This window comes from Lactuca saligna, chromosome 9 (assembly GCF_052625555.1).
Source record: "Lactuca saligna cultivar CGN05327 chromosome 9, ASM5262555v1, whole genome shotgun sequence".
NCBI classification, from domain to species: Eukaryota; Viridiplantae; Streptophyta; class Magnoliopsida; order Asterales; family Asteraceae; genus Lactuca; species Lactuca saligna.
In genome coordinates this window covers 187,833,547-187,844,411 of record NC_136425.1, presented here as the reverse complement: position 1 = coordinate 187,844,411, position 10,865 = coordinate 187,833,547, and positions in this window count along the sequence as shown.

Sequence of the window (10,865 nt, the reverse complement as noted above, 5' to 3'; positions counted from 1 at the left end):
AATCATATCTCTAGGTTTGAAGACTTATACGATATTACCATCTCATGATCACTCGAGATAGTATTCCATGAAGTGATTCCAGTGAGCGTGGGTTGAGTCCAATGCTCAGAACTTATGAGAACTCATGATTGTTGTAGCCTTGTCCAAGACCTCTACAACCAAACATGACAGTCTTGATTCATACCTACTTCCGACATATGACCGACTGTGGAGGTTTGAATAATATGTTATACCAAACAAAAATTATTCTGGAAGTCAAAACATGCAAAAGAAATATAGTAAATGATTGATAAGAGATAGCAACACTTTACTCATAAATAAAACAATTTTTATTCATCATCAAATGTCAATTACACTTTACAAATTTCGAGGTTATCTAACTACTAAATCTAATATCATCCTTCAGCCTATGCTCCGAGCATGCTGGAGATGCTTAACCCGAGTCAGTCCCTTCGTGAGGGGATCTGCCGGATTCTCATCTGATGATACCCTCTTTGCCACGAGGAGTCCTTCTTCGATCCGATGTCTGATGAAATGGTATTTTCTGTCGATGTGTCTGGATCTCCCGTGATCCCTTGGTTCCTTGGCTAAGGCAACAACACTTTCACTATCACAGAAAATTTCCATTGGCTCTTTAATAGTTGGTACAACTCCAAGATCTCCAATGAAGTTTCTCAGCCATAACGCCTCCTTTGCCGCTTCGCTAGCTGCAATATACTATGATTCACAAGTAGAATCTGCCACTGTCTCTTGCTTGGAACTCTTCCAAGAAATTGCTCCTCCATTTAGGGTAAAGACCCAGCCCGACTGAGAGCGGAAATTATCCCTATCAGTCTGGAAGCTAGCATCACTATACCCTACAACTCTCAAGTCATCACTCCCACCGAGGGTAAGGACCCAGTGCTTAGTCCTTCGTAGGTACTTGAGAATATTCTTTACCGCAGTCCAGTGTGCCTTGCCAGGGTTCCCCTAAAACCTGCTAACCATGCTCAGGGCAAAAGCTACATCAGGTTGAGTACACGTCATAGCATACATGATCGATCCTACAGCCAAAGCATAAGGTACTCGACTCATTTGTGCTATCTCAGCCTCAGTGCTAGGGCTTTGTGTCTTACTCAGTTTGGCGTTACTCTGGATGGGCAATTCGCCTTTCTTGGAGTCTTGCATTCTGAATCTCTTTAGCACCTTATCCAAGTAGGTACTTTGACTAAGTCCAATTAGTCTTTTACTCCGATCTCTCAAGATCCTTATCCCGAAAATATAGGCAGCTTCACCAAGGTCCTTCATAGCGAAACACTTTCCAAGCCAGGACTTTACTTCCTGCAGAGTTGGAATGTCGTTTCCTATGAGTAGTATGTCATCCACATACAATACCAAAAAGCTAACTATACTCCCACTAGCCTTGACATACACACAAGATTCATCTTCACTCCTAGAAAAGCCAAATTCCTTGACCTTTTCATCAAAGCAAAGATTCCATCTGCGAGGTGCTTGCTTTAACCCATAAATGGATTTCTCAAGTTTACACACTCTATTGGGGTACTCGTTGCTGACAAAACCCTCTAGCTGACTCATGTAAACATCTTCAGCCAACTTTCCATTAAGGAAAGCGGTTTTGACATCCATTTGCCAAATTTCATAGTCATGAAATGCGGCTATGGCTAACAGAACCCGAATAGACTTAATCTTGGCTACCGGAGAAAAGGTCTCATCATAATCCACTCTAGGAATTTGAGAGAAGCCCTTTGCTACCAGTCTAGCCTTATAAGTGTGTACTTTACCATCCATGTCGGTCTTCTTCTTGAAGATCCATTTGCATCCTACAGTCTTTCGACCTGGTACATTCTCAACCAAGTTCCAAACTTGATTGTCATACATGGATTGTATCTCGCTATCCATAGCCTCTTTCCATTTAGCAGACTCGGGGCCTGCCATGGCTTCCTCGTAGCTGTTAGGGTCATCTTGACTTACTAGTGTTCCATCACTAATAAGTGTCTCACCTTCTGCAGTAATATGGAATCCATAGTAATGCTCAGGTGCACTCCTAACTCTCGTGGAACGCCTCAGAGGCACAGATTCGTCAATTGGCTCAACAGGAGTTTCCTCCTCAAGTTGAGGGCTAGAGTTTGAAGTTCCTTCACCACTTGACTCTTGAATTTCTTCAAGATCAATTTGCCTCCCACTGTCTCCTTGGCTTATAAACTCTCTTTCTCGAAAGACTCCTCTTCTTGCTACAAAAACCACATTGTCAATAGGTCTGTAGAAGAGGTAACCAAAGGATTGCTGTGGGTAGCCGATGAAAATACACCTCTCGCTTCGGGGTTCGAGCTTATCATGAGTCTCGTGTCTCACGAAAGCCTCGCAACCCCAAATCTTGATGTGGTCTAGTTTAGGTACTTTACCAGTCCACATCTCGTGAGGTGTTTTGGCAACTTTCTTTGTAGGGACTAGATTAAAGATATGGGCGGCAGTCTCTAAGGCATACCCCCAGAAAGAGATTGGTAGCGAAGCTCGACTCATCATGGAACGAACCATGTCCAACAAGGTTCGATTACGCCTCTCAGCCACACCATTCAACTGCGGTGTCCTCGGAGGTGTCAATTGTGAGACAATCCCACATTCCCTTAGATAGTCGAGGAACTCTGAACTAAGATACTCACCACCTCGATCGGATCGAAGCATCTTAATGTTCCTGCCCAATTGATTCTCGACTTCCTGTTTAAATTCCTTAAACTTCTCGAAAGTCTCTGACTTATGCTTGATTAAGTAGACATATCCATATCTACTATAATCATCAGTAAAAGTCAAATAATAACGATTAGCATCCCTTGTGGCATGTTTGAATGGTCCACACACATCCGTGTGTATAAGGTCCAACAAACCTTCACCTCTTTCACACGAGCCTGTGAAGGGTGAATTTGTCATTTTTCCAAGTAAGCATGATTCGCAATTATCATCTGACTTTAGGTCAAACGACTCCAAGACTCCATCCTTTTGGAGTTGGCCTATGCGCTTCTTGCTTATATGTCCAAGACGACAATGCCATAATGATGCTTTATCCAAGTTATTATTATTAGTAGAATCAATACACAAAACATTATTTCCTGAATTATCTACAACAGACACAGCTTCATACACACCATCACAAGGTAATGCTTTAAAATAAAGAACATTATTAAAGAAAGCATTAATCGAACCAACTTCATTATCAAATGAGAAGGTGAAACCTTGTTTGTACAAAGCATGAAAGGAAATAATATTTCTTGCCATTCCTGGCGAGTAACAACACTTATTCAAATCTAAACTAAACCCACTACTTAGCGATAAAGTATAAACTCCTATCTTGGTGACAGGTGAAGCTTTCCTGTTCCCCATGATCAAGTTTATTCTTCCTTGCTCCACATTCTCACTTCTTCTTAGTCCCTGCAAGTCACAACAAATATGAATACCACAACCGGTATCAAGGACCCAAGATTTCAAATGGGGTGAGTTATTAGAAATGATAGTGTAAATACCTGCATGGTTGGGTTTAACTTTCCCATCCTTCACATCCTACTGGTACTTTGGGCAGTTTCGCTTCCAATGTGATTTTTCATGGCAATAGAAGCATTCAGCCTCTTTTGGGTCAGAAGAAGGAGTAATGAAACCTTTCTTGGTTCCACTTGAAGAAGAGCCATCAAGGGTCCGAGCCTTGGTACCCTTCGAAGATCTCTTTCTCTTCCTCCCTCGACTTTTCCCAATTGCCAAAACCGGAGTTGAGTTTGGAGTAGGAGTGATAGCAACCGACTTCCCCTTAAGACTTGTTTCTGCAGTCTTGAGAAGTCTCTGAAGTTTGCTGAGAGTGACCTCTTCCTTATTCATGTGATATGTCATGCGGAATTGATCATAGCACAATGGTAAGGAGCGCAAAATTATATCTATTGCAAGCTCCTCAGGGAGGTTCACATTAAGCTTCAACAATCGATCCACATATCTTTGCATTTTTTGCATGTGGCTCGTGACGGAATCCCCGTCCTTCATCGTGGTTGTTATCATGGAGCAGATGATTTCGTACCTCTCTTGTCGTGCACTTTGATGGTATCTTTCCATCAAATCTTGGTGCATTTCATAAGGGTAGAAATCTTCATAAGATTTTTGGAGTTCTGCTGTCATTGTGGCCATCATGATGCATGCTACTTTCGTAGCATCCCTTTCACGTGCCTGAAAGTCAGCGATCTCCTGAGGAGTTGCAGTGGTCTCATCAATCTCCTTAAGCTCCTTGTCAAGGACATATTCTTTGTCCTCGTAGCGGGTAATCATCCTGATGTTTCTGATCCATTCATTGAAGTTGGATCCATCAAAGGTGACTTTCCCACACAAACTCATAAGAGTAAAGGAGCCATTAGGATTCGAGCCAGAAGCATTATTTGAAGACATCTGAAAGAGGAGAACAAGCTTAGTATAGATTTAAGAGAGTCCTTAATAAAACACCCAAATGGAATATTAAGGCTAGGATCCAATCACAATATAATATAACTTAGAAGAGGTATGCCGTAATCTAAGCTATACCATATTTGAAAGGTAGGTGAATGACGATTAACCAATTTCCACCACGAAAACCGAAATAATAGATATTAGGTTTTATAATTGGTTCTTAGAAATTCCTAGATTCTTTGAGATTCAATGAACTTTTCAAAGGCATGTTTCAATCTCGAGAGTGCCCTCCAAGTTTTGTGACTGGGATACCGAGGATCACAAAACGAGGTGTGAAGTAACCATGCAAATCACTTGGTACCCTTAAAGTTTATCACTCAATCGATGTGCCGGTAAACCACACACGCTCCACCGATACTATAATAAACCTTAAGTCACCCTTTACCTACCTTGTTAAGTCCACGTTAGTGTGCCGGTTTACCACACACGCTCCACCAACGACTTAGACAAAGTGTAAAGTGTAATTTCATGGATTAGCACCTTATTCACATTTTCCTAAAGTAACTAAGATTGGGAATTTAATAAAACATTTAGTTACTTTATAATATTCATCATACTTTGAATGAGAGTTTATAAGTCCTTGTCTTACCCGTTCGGCTAACGACCCTCCACCAGTCAAGCAAGCGGTGGCTGAGAGTAGACACCCATTAAGTCACCATTTTATAGGCAACAACCTTATACCCACCTTATAGACCGGCTTCGTGAATGAGGCGTACTAGCGGTAAGACGACTTTATTCTTATACATATATATATATATATATATATATATATATATATATATATATATATATATATATATATATATATATATATATATATATATATATAATTATTAAATCATCATAATATAAGTATAAGGGTTGAATTTTAACTTTTAAAATTCTAGGGGTTGGAACTTAAAGTTTTTAACTTAACTTTACTTGTTCCAAAACTTGAGGGCAAGTTTTGTAACTTTCAAAACTTTTCATTTCTTGTAACTTATGAGTTTAATAGTGTAATAAAATGAAGACTCTTCATTTTTCTAACTCTTGTGTTTGTTTTAATGGTTTTTAATTCAAGTGTGACTCTTGGTTTTCCATAACTTGAGGACAAGTTATGGACTCCATTAAAACACATTATGATCAAGAATTAATCTACCACATAGGTTACAAATAATTCCTATGATCATCTAAAACATCATAAGAACAAGAACATGAATATGAACACAATCAAAAATTACACTTAAAACTTTGTAATTTTTGATAACTAGTTGTTGTAAATGAATTAGCAAAGACATTACACCACCAAAAAGAAGTTTTCAATTACCAAAACAGTTTAGGGTAATGTTTCTAATTCATTTCCAGCAACTAAATCGAAATTCTGCAATCAGTCGACCCTACTCGCCGAGTGCATGAACTCACTCGCCAAGTTGGTTGAAGATACACATGAACTCGACGAGTCCCCCCTATAGACTCGACGAGTCCACTCGCAGACAGCAAGATTTTCGACTTTTTTTCAACTTTTAAGCACAAATAAAAAACAAACAAGCCTAGTCTCTGATACCACTGATGGGGTTTGAGCATTCTAACACTTCCTAAGTGTACATGCAACCCTAATAACCTTGGATCTATGTTTGTCTAATTATCATGCAAAGTTGAATTCCAAGGTTATATTCCTATCTAGCATACATGGGGAACACTTTCAACTTAAAGTATAGATAGAATAACTTACCTTGTTGTTGTTTGTGTTCCTTGAAACCTTGTGAGCCTAGCACCCCAAGTGTGATGCCTCAAATGCTTCACACAACACCAAATGCTCTTGGAAGAACTTATGAGAGAACACACTTCTCAAAATCGGCCAAGCCCTCTTGTTTCTTAGTGTCAACCGATTTTGGTGGAGAATATGTTTCTTATATAGTGTTGACACATCTAGGGTTAAACCCTAATGTGTCATGACTCTTCATTTCCATGACCCATAGGTTTGTAACTCCCATGGAGCATCCTATGGGTAGAACCCAACTTGATAATCCATGGAGCCTCTTAGCCCACTATACAAGATATGGATGATTTACATAATCAACCCATATATTTAATTAGTTATCTTTTGATCACATAATTAATTCTAAATTAATTCTTGATCAAACTAATCAAATAATATTATTAATATATTAGAACTTATAATATATTAATAATCTCCAAGTGTTATTTCTCTCATTTAGTATATCTAATTGCATGGTGCCATGCAACCCAAATGGACCATGCCGGGTCGGGTCAAGTACATACCAGAAATAGTTATGGACTTAGATACCTTATCCAACACTTAACTCGACAGTAGCACGGTCCATTTGGGTTGCATCTAACCAAAATAATTTGGAAGGATGGACTTTTGAGAAGAGGTTATTTATGATTTATTAAGATATTATAGGTTCTAATATATTAATATGAAATCATATTATTTAATTGGTATTGATCAATAATTAATTTGGAATTAATTTTGTGATCAAAAGAGACTAATTAAATATATGGGGATTGATTGTGTAAATCATTCATTCTTATAAAGTGGTCTTATGATCCATAGTTCTTTATATTGGGCTAAACCGATGTGGTGACCCATGGATACTCCATGGAGGTTAAAACCCATGGAGCCTAAGGAATGTGGAAAGTCATGCACATTAGGGTTTCCATGGTGTAACCCTAATCATGACATACTATATAAGAAACAATCTAGCTCATGAAATCGACACTAGTGAGTCTTTGGAAGAGCATATCTGATTTTGTGTGAAAAAAGCATTCTCTCAAGTCCTCCAATTGTTGGTGGTGATTTGTGGTTCCATTTGAGGCATTCACATTATTGGTGATATGCTCTTAAAGCTCCAAGTTAAAAAGCTACAACAAACGTAAGTCATTTAACTAAATTTTGTAGTGTATATACTCCATAATGTGCTAGTTAGGATGATACTTTGGAAAATAAAGGTTTGCATGTATAATAGAGAAAACATAGATCCAAAGCATCTAGGGTTGCATGTACACCATAAGAGTGTTAGAATGCTCAAAACCCATCATATGGTACTCAACTCATCTTCGCCATCTCAACCTCTGTACTCAGACTATGAGTCTTACTCAATTTGGTATTCCTTTGGATAGGTAAGTCACCTTTCTTGTAGTTCTCCATGCTGAAACGTTTCAACACCTTGTCCAAGTAGGTACTTTGACAAAGTCCTATTAATCATTTACTCCTATTTTTCAATATCATTATCCCTAGAATATGGGCAGCTTCTCCAAGGACCTTCATAGCGAAGCACCTCCCAAGCCAGGACTTTATTTCCTACAAGGTTGGGATGACATTTCCTATGAGTAGTATGTCATCCACATCCAACACCAAAAAGCTAACTATACTCCAGTGGATTTGACATATATGCAGGACTCATCCTCGCTTCTCGAAAAATCCAAACTCTTTGACTTTTTCATCGAAGAAAAGATTCCATCTACGAGATGCTTGTTTCAATCCATAAATGGATTTCTCAAGCTTATACACTCTATTAGGGTACTTTGCATTGAAAAACCGTTTTCTTAAGACATGTACACATCTTTAGCCAACTTTCCATTAAGGAAAATAGTTTTGAAATCCATTTTCCATATTTCATATTCATGAAATGCAACTATGGAAAGCATAACCCTTATAGATTTAATCTCCGCTACTGGTGAGAATGTCTCATCATAGTCAACTTCTTGAGTTTGAGTAAAGTCCTTCGCAACCAGTCGTGCCTTATATGTGTTTACTTTCTTATCCATTTTGGTCTTCTTCTTGATGATCCATTCGCACCCGACTTTCTTACGACCCGATACATTGTCAGCCAAGTTCCAAACTTGATTGTCATACATGGGCTGAATCTCACTGTCCATTGCCTCTTTCCATTTTGCAGACTCAGGGCTTTCCATGGATTCCTTGTAGTTGTCAGGTTCATCTAGATTTATAAATGTACTATCACAGATAAATGTATTGATGGGTTTTAGCCATAAGAACTTTCCTATGTGCGCATGCAAAACCCTATTGCTTGGATCTAGGCTTTCTAATCAAACATGCTTTGAATCCAAGACTTCTAATGACTATTTAGGTGTAATAACAATATTGAAACAGATCTAGAATAATACCTTTGGATTCCTTGTTGATCTTGTTGTCTTGGAGCTTCTAGATTCACAATTGTCACTCCTCTAATGGCTTACAAACACCAACTAGCAAGGAGGATGATTTGAGAGAGAGGAGAGGGAAGGAATTCGGCCAGAGTATCTTTACTTTTGATGAGATGCCGATTTCCTTAACCCATAGGGTCTATTTATACTTGCAGACTCCTTAAGGGTTACAGCTTAAACCCTAATTGGATAACTTAGACTTTAAGTTATCCTAATCCTTACTTTGATAACCCTTGGACGAATTTGAGGCTATCCCAAGCCCTAGAATTCGTCCATACTCTATCCAATAAGGATTTACAGTCTAAAGTGTAACTATCAAACAATTGACAGTTTATACCCTCTTATTTAATTAATCTCCTTAAGTCACCAAATTAATACTAATTAATCTATGACTTATATTAATCAAATAACTATATATTATTCTTTATATTATTCTCATAATATACTAATAATATTTACTCTCTCTCAATAAATCATCCTATCAAGTTTCTATGGTGAAGGCAACCCAAAAGGACCATGCACAATCGGGTCAAATACTTGACTAATATAGTTGCAGCCTTAGACACTATTCCAACAGTCTCCCACTTGGATAAGTCTAGTAACTATATGCGCAGGTACATTCAGATTTGCAATCGTAGCTCTCAAAGACGCTGTCAAACTCTGATCTAATCAATCTTGTCCTTTAGATAAGGGATCGTACAGTCCTCTGTTAGATATCATGCTGACAATGCTATGGAATAGTTAGTCTAGCATTTGGTTTCTCGATCTCCAATTTATTTGACATAGAACTTAATCGAACACATCAATTCAGTTCTTACCGGGCCCGGCACATAAGTCAAATCAAATCATCGACCGGCCGAGATATCGTTTTTTCCTTCTTAGGATAAAAGTTACAGATAAACTTCGACTTATATGCATTTACTTATTCATTAACCAACTACACACAACAATGCATTTTATAACATCGAGTTACCAATGCGTTTTCGCATTATCAATGTACAATCAATTAACCAATAACAAACCATATATCTAGGTTTTAAGACTATATGATATTATCGTCTCGCGATCACCCAATTACTATCACATTCCATAAGGTGATTCCAGCAAGCGCGGGTTTGTTCCAATGCTCAAACCTAGTTCATAAGCACTCATGAGCGTTGCAGCAATCTTTTGCTATGTCTAACACCATTTAGACACTCTACATACCTATTCATGACAATCTTTATTCATATCTACTTCCAACATATGAACGATTGTGGACTATTTGAACAATTCGATTATTCTTAATAAACTCAATTATTCTGGAAGTCAAAACATGCAAAGTGAAACAATAGTTAAACAATTAACATAAGACAGTAACATTACTTATAAATAAAACTCCTTTATTTAATCATCAAATGTTAATTACATTTATCTATTACACGTTTCTAATACTATCTAATCTATCCTAATATCATCCTCCATCCCAATACTCCTAGCATGCTGCAAATGCTTAACCCTACTCAGTCCCTTCGTAAGCGGATCTGCTGGGTTATCTTCCGATGATATTCTCTTCACTATGAGTTTTCCTTCTTCTACACGATGTCTAATGAAGTGATATTTTCTGTCGATATGTCATGATCTACCATGATCTCTCGGTTCCTTGGTCAAGGCAATCGCTCCTTCATTATCACAGAAAATCTCCATGGGCTCCTTTATGGCAGGTACAACTCCAAGATCTCCAATGAAGTTCTTTAGCCATATTGCCTCCTTTGACGCTTCACTCGCTGCGATGTACTCTGATTCGCATGTTGAATCAGCTACGGTTTCCTGCTTGGAACTCTTCCAAGTTATTGCTCCTCCATTCAGGGTAAAGACCCAACCCGACTGCGAACGGTAGTTGTCCCTGTCGGTCTGAAAACTGGCGTCACTATACCCTTGCACCTTCAAGTCATCACTCCCTCCAAGGACTAAGAACCATTCCTTCGTCCTCCAAAGGTACTTAAGGATATTCTTCACCGCAACCCAATGGGCTCTGCCTGGATTCCCTTGATATCTATTAACCATGCTCAAAGCAAAGGCTACATCAGGGCGAGTACAAGTCATAGCGTACATGATTGAGCCAACTACGGAAGCGTATGGAACTCGGCTCATTTCAGCTATCTCGGCTTCGGTACTCGGACTTTGAGTCTTACTCAACTTGGAATTTCTTTGTATCGATAATTCTCCCTTCTTCGAGTTTT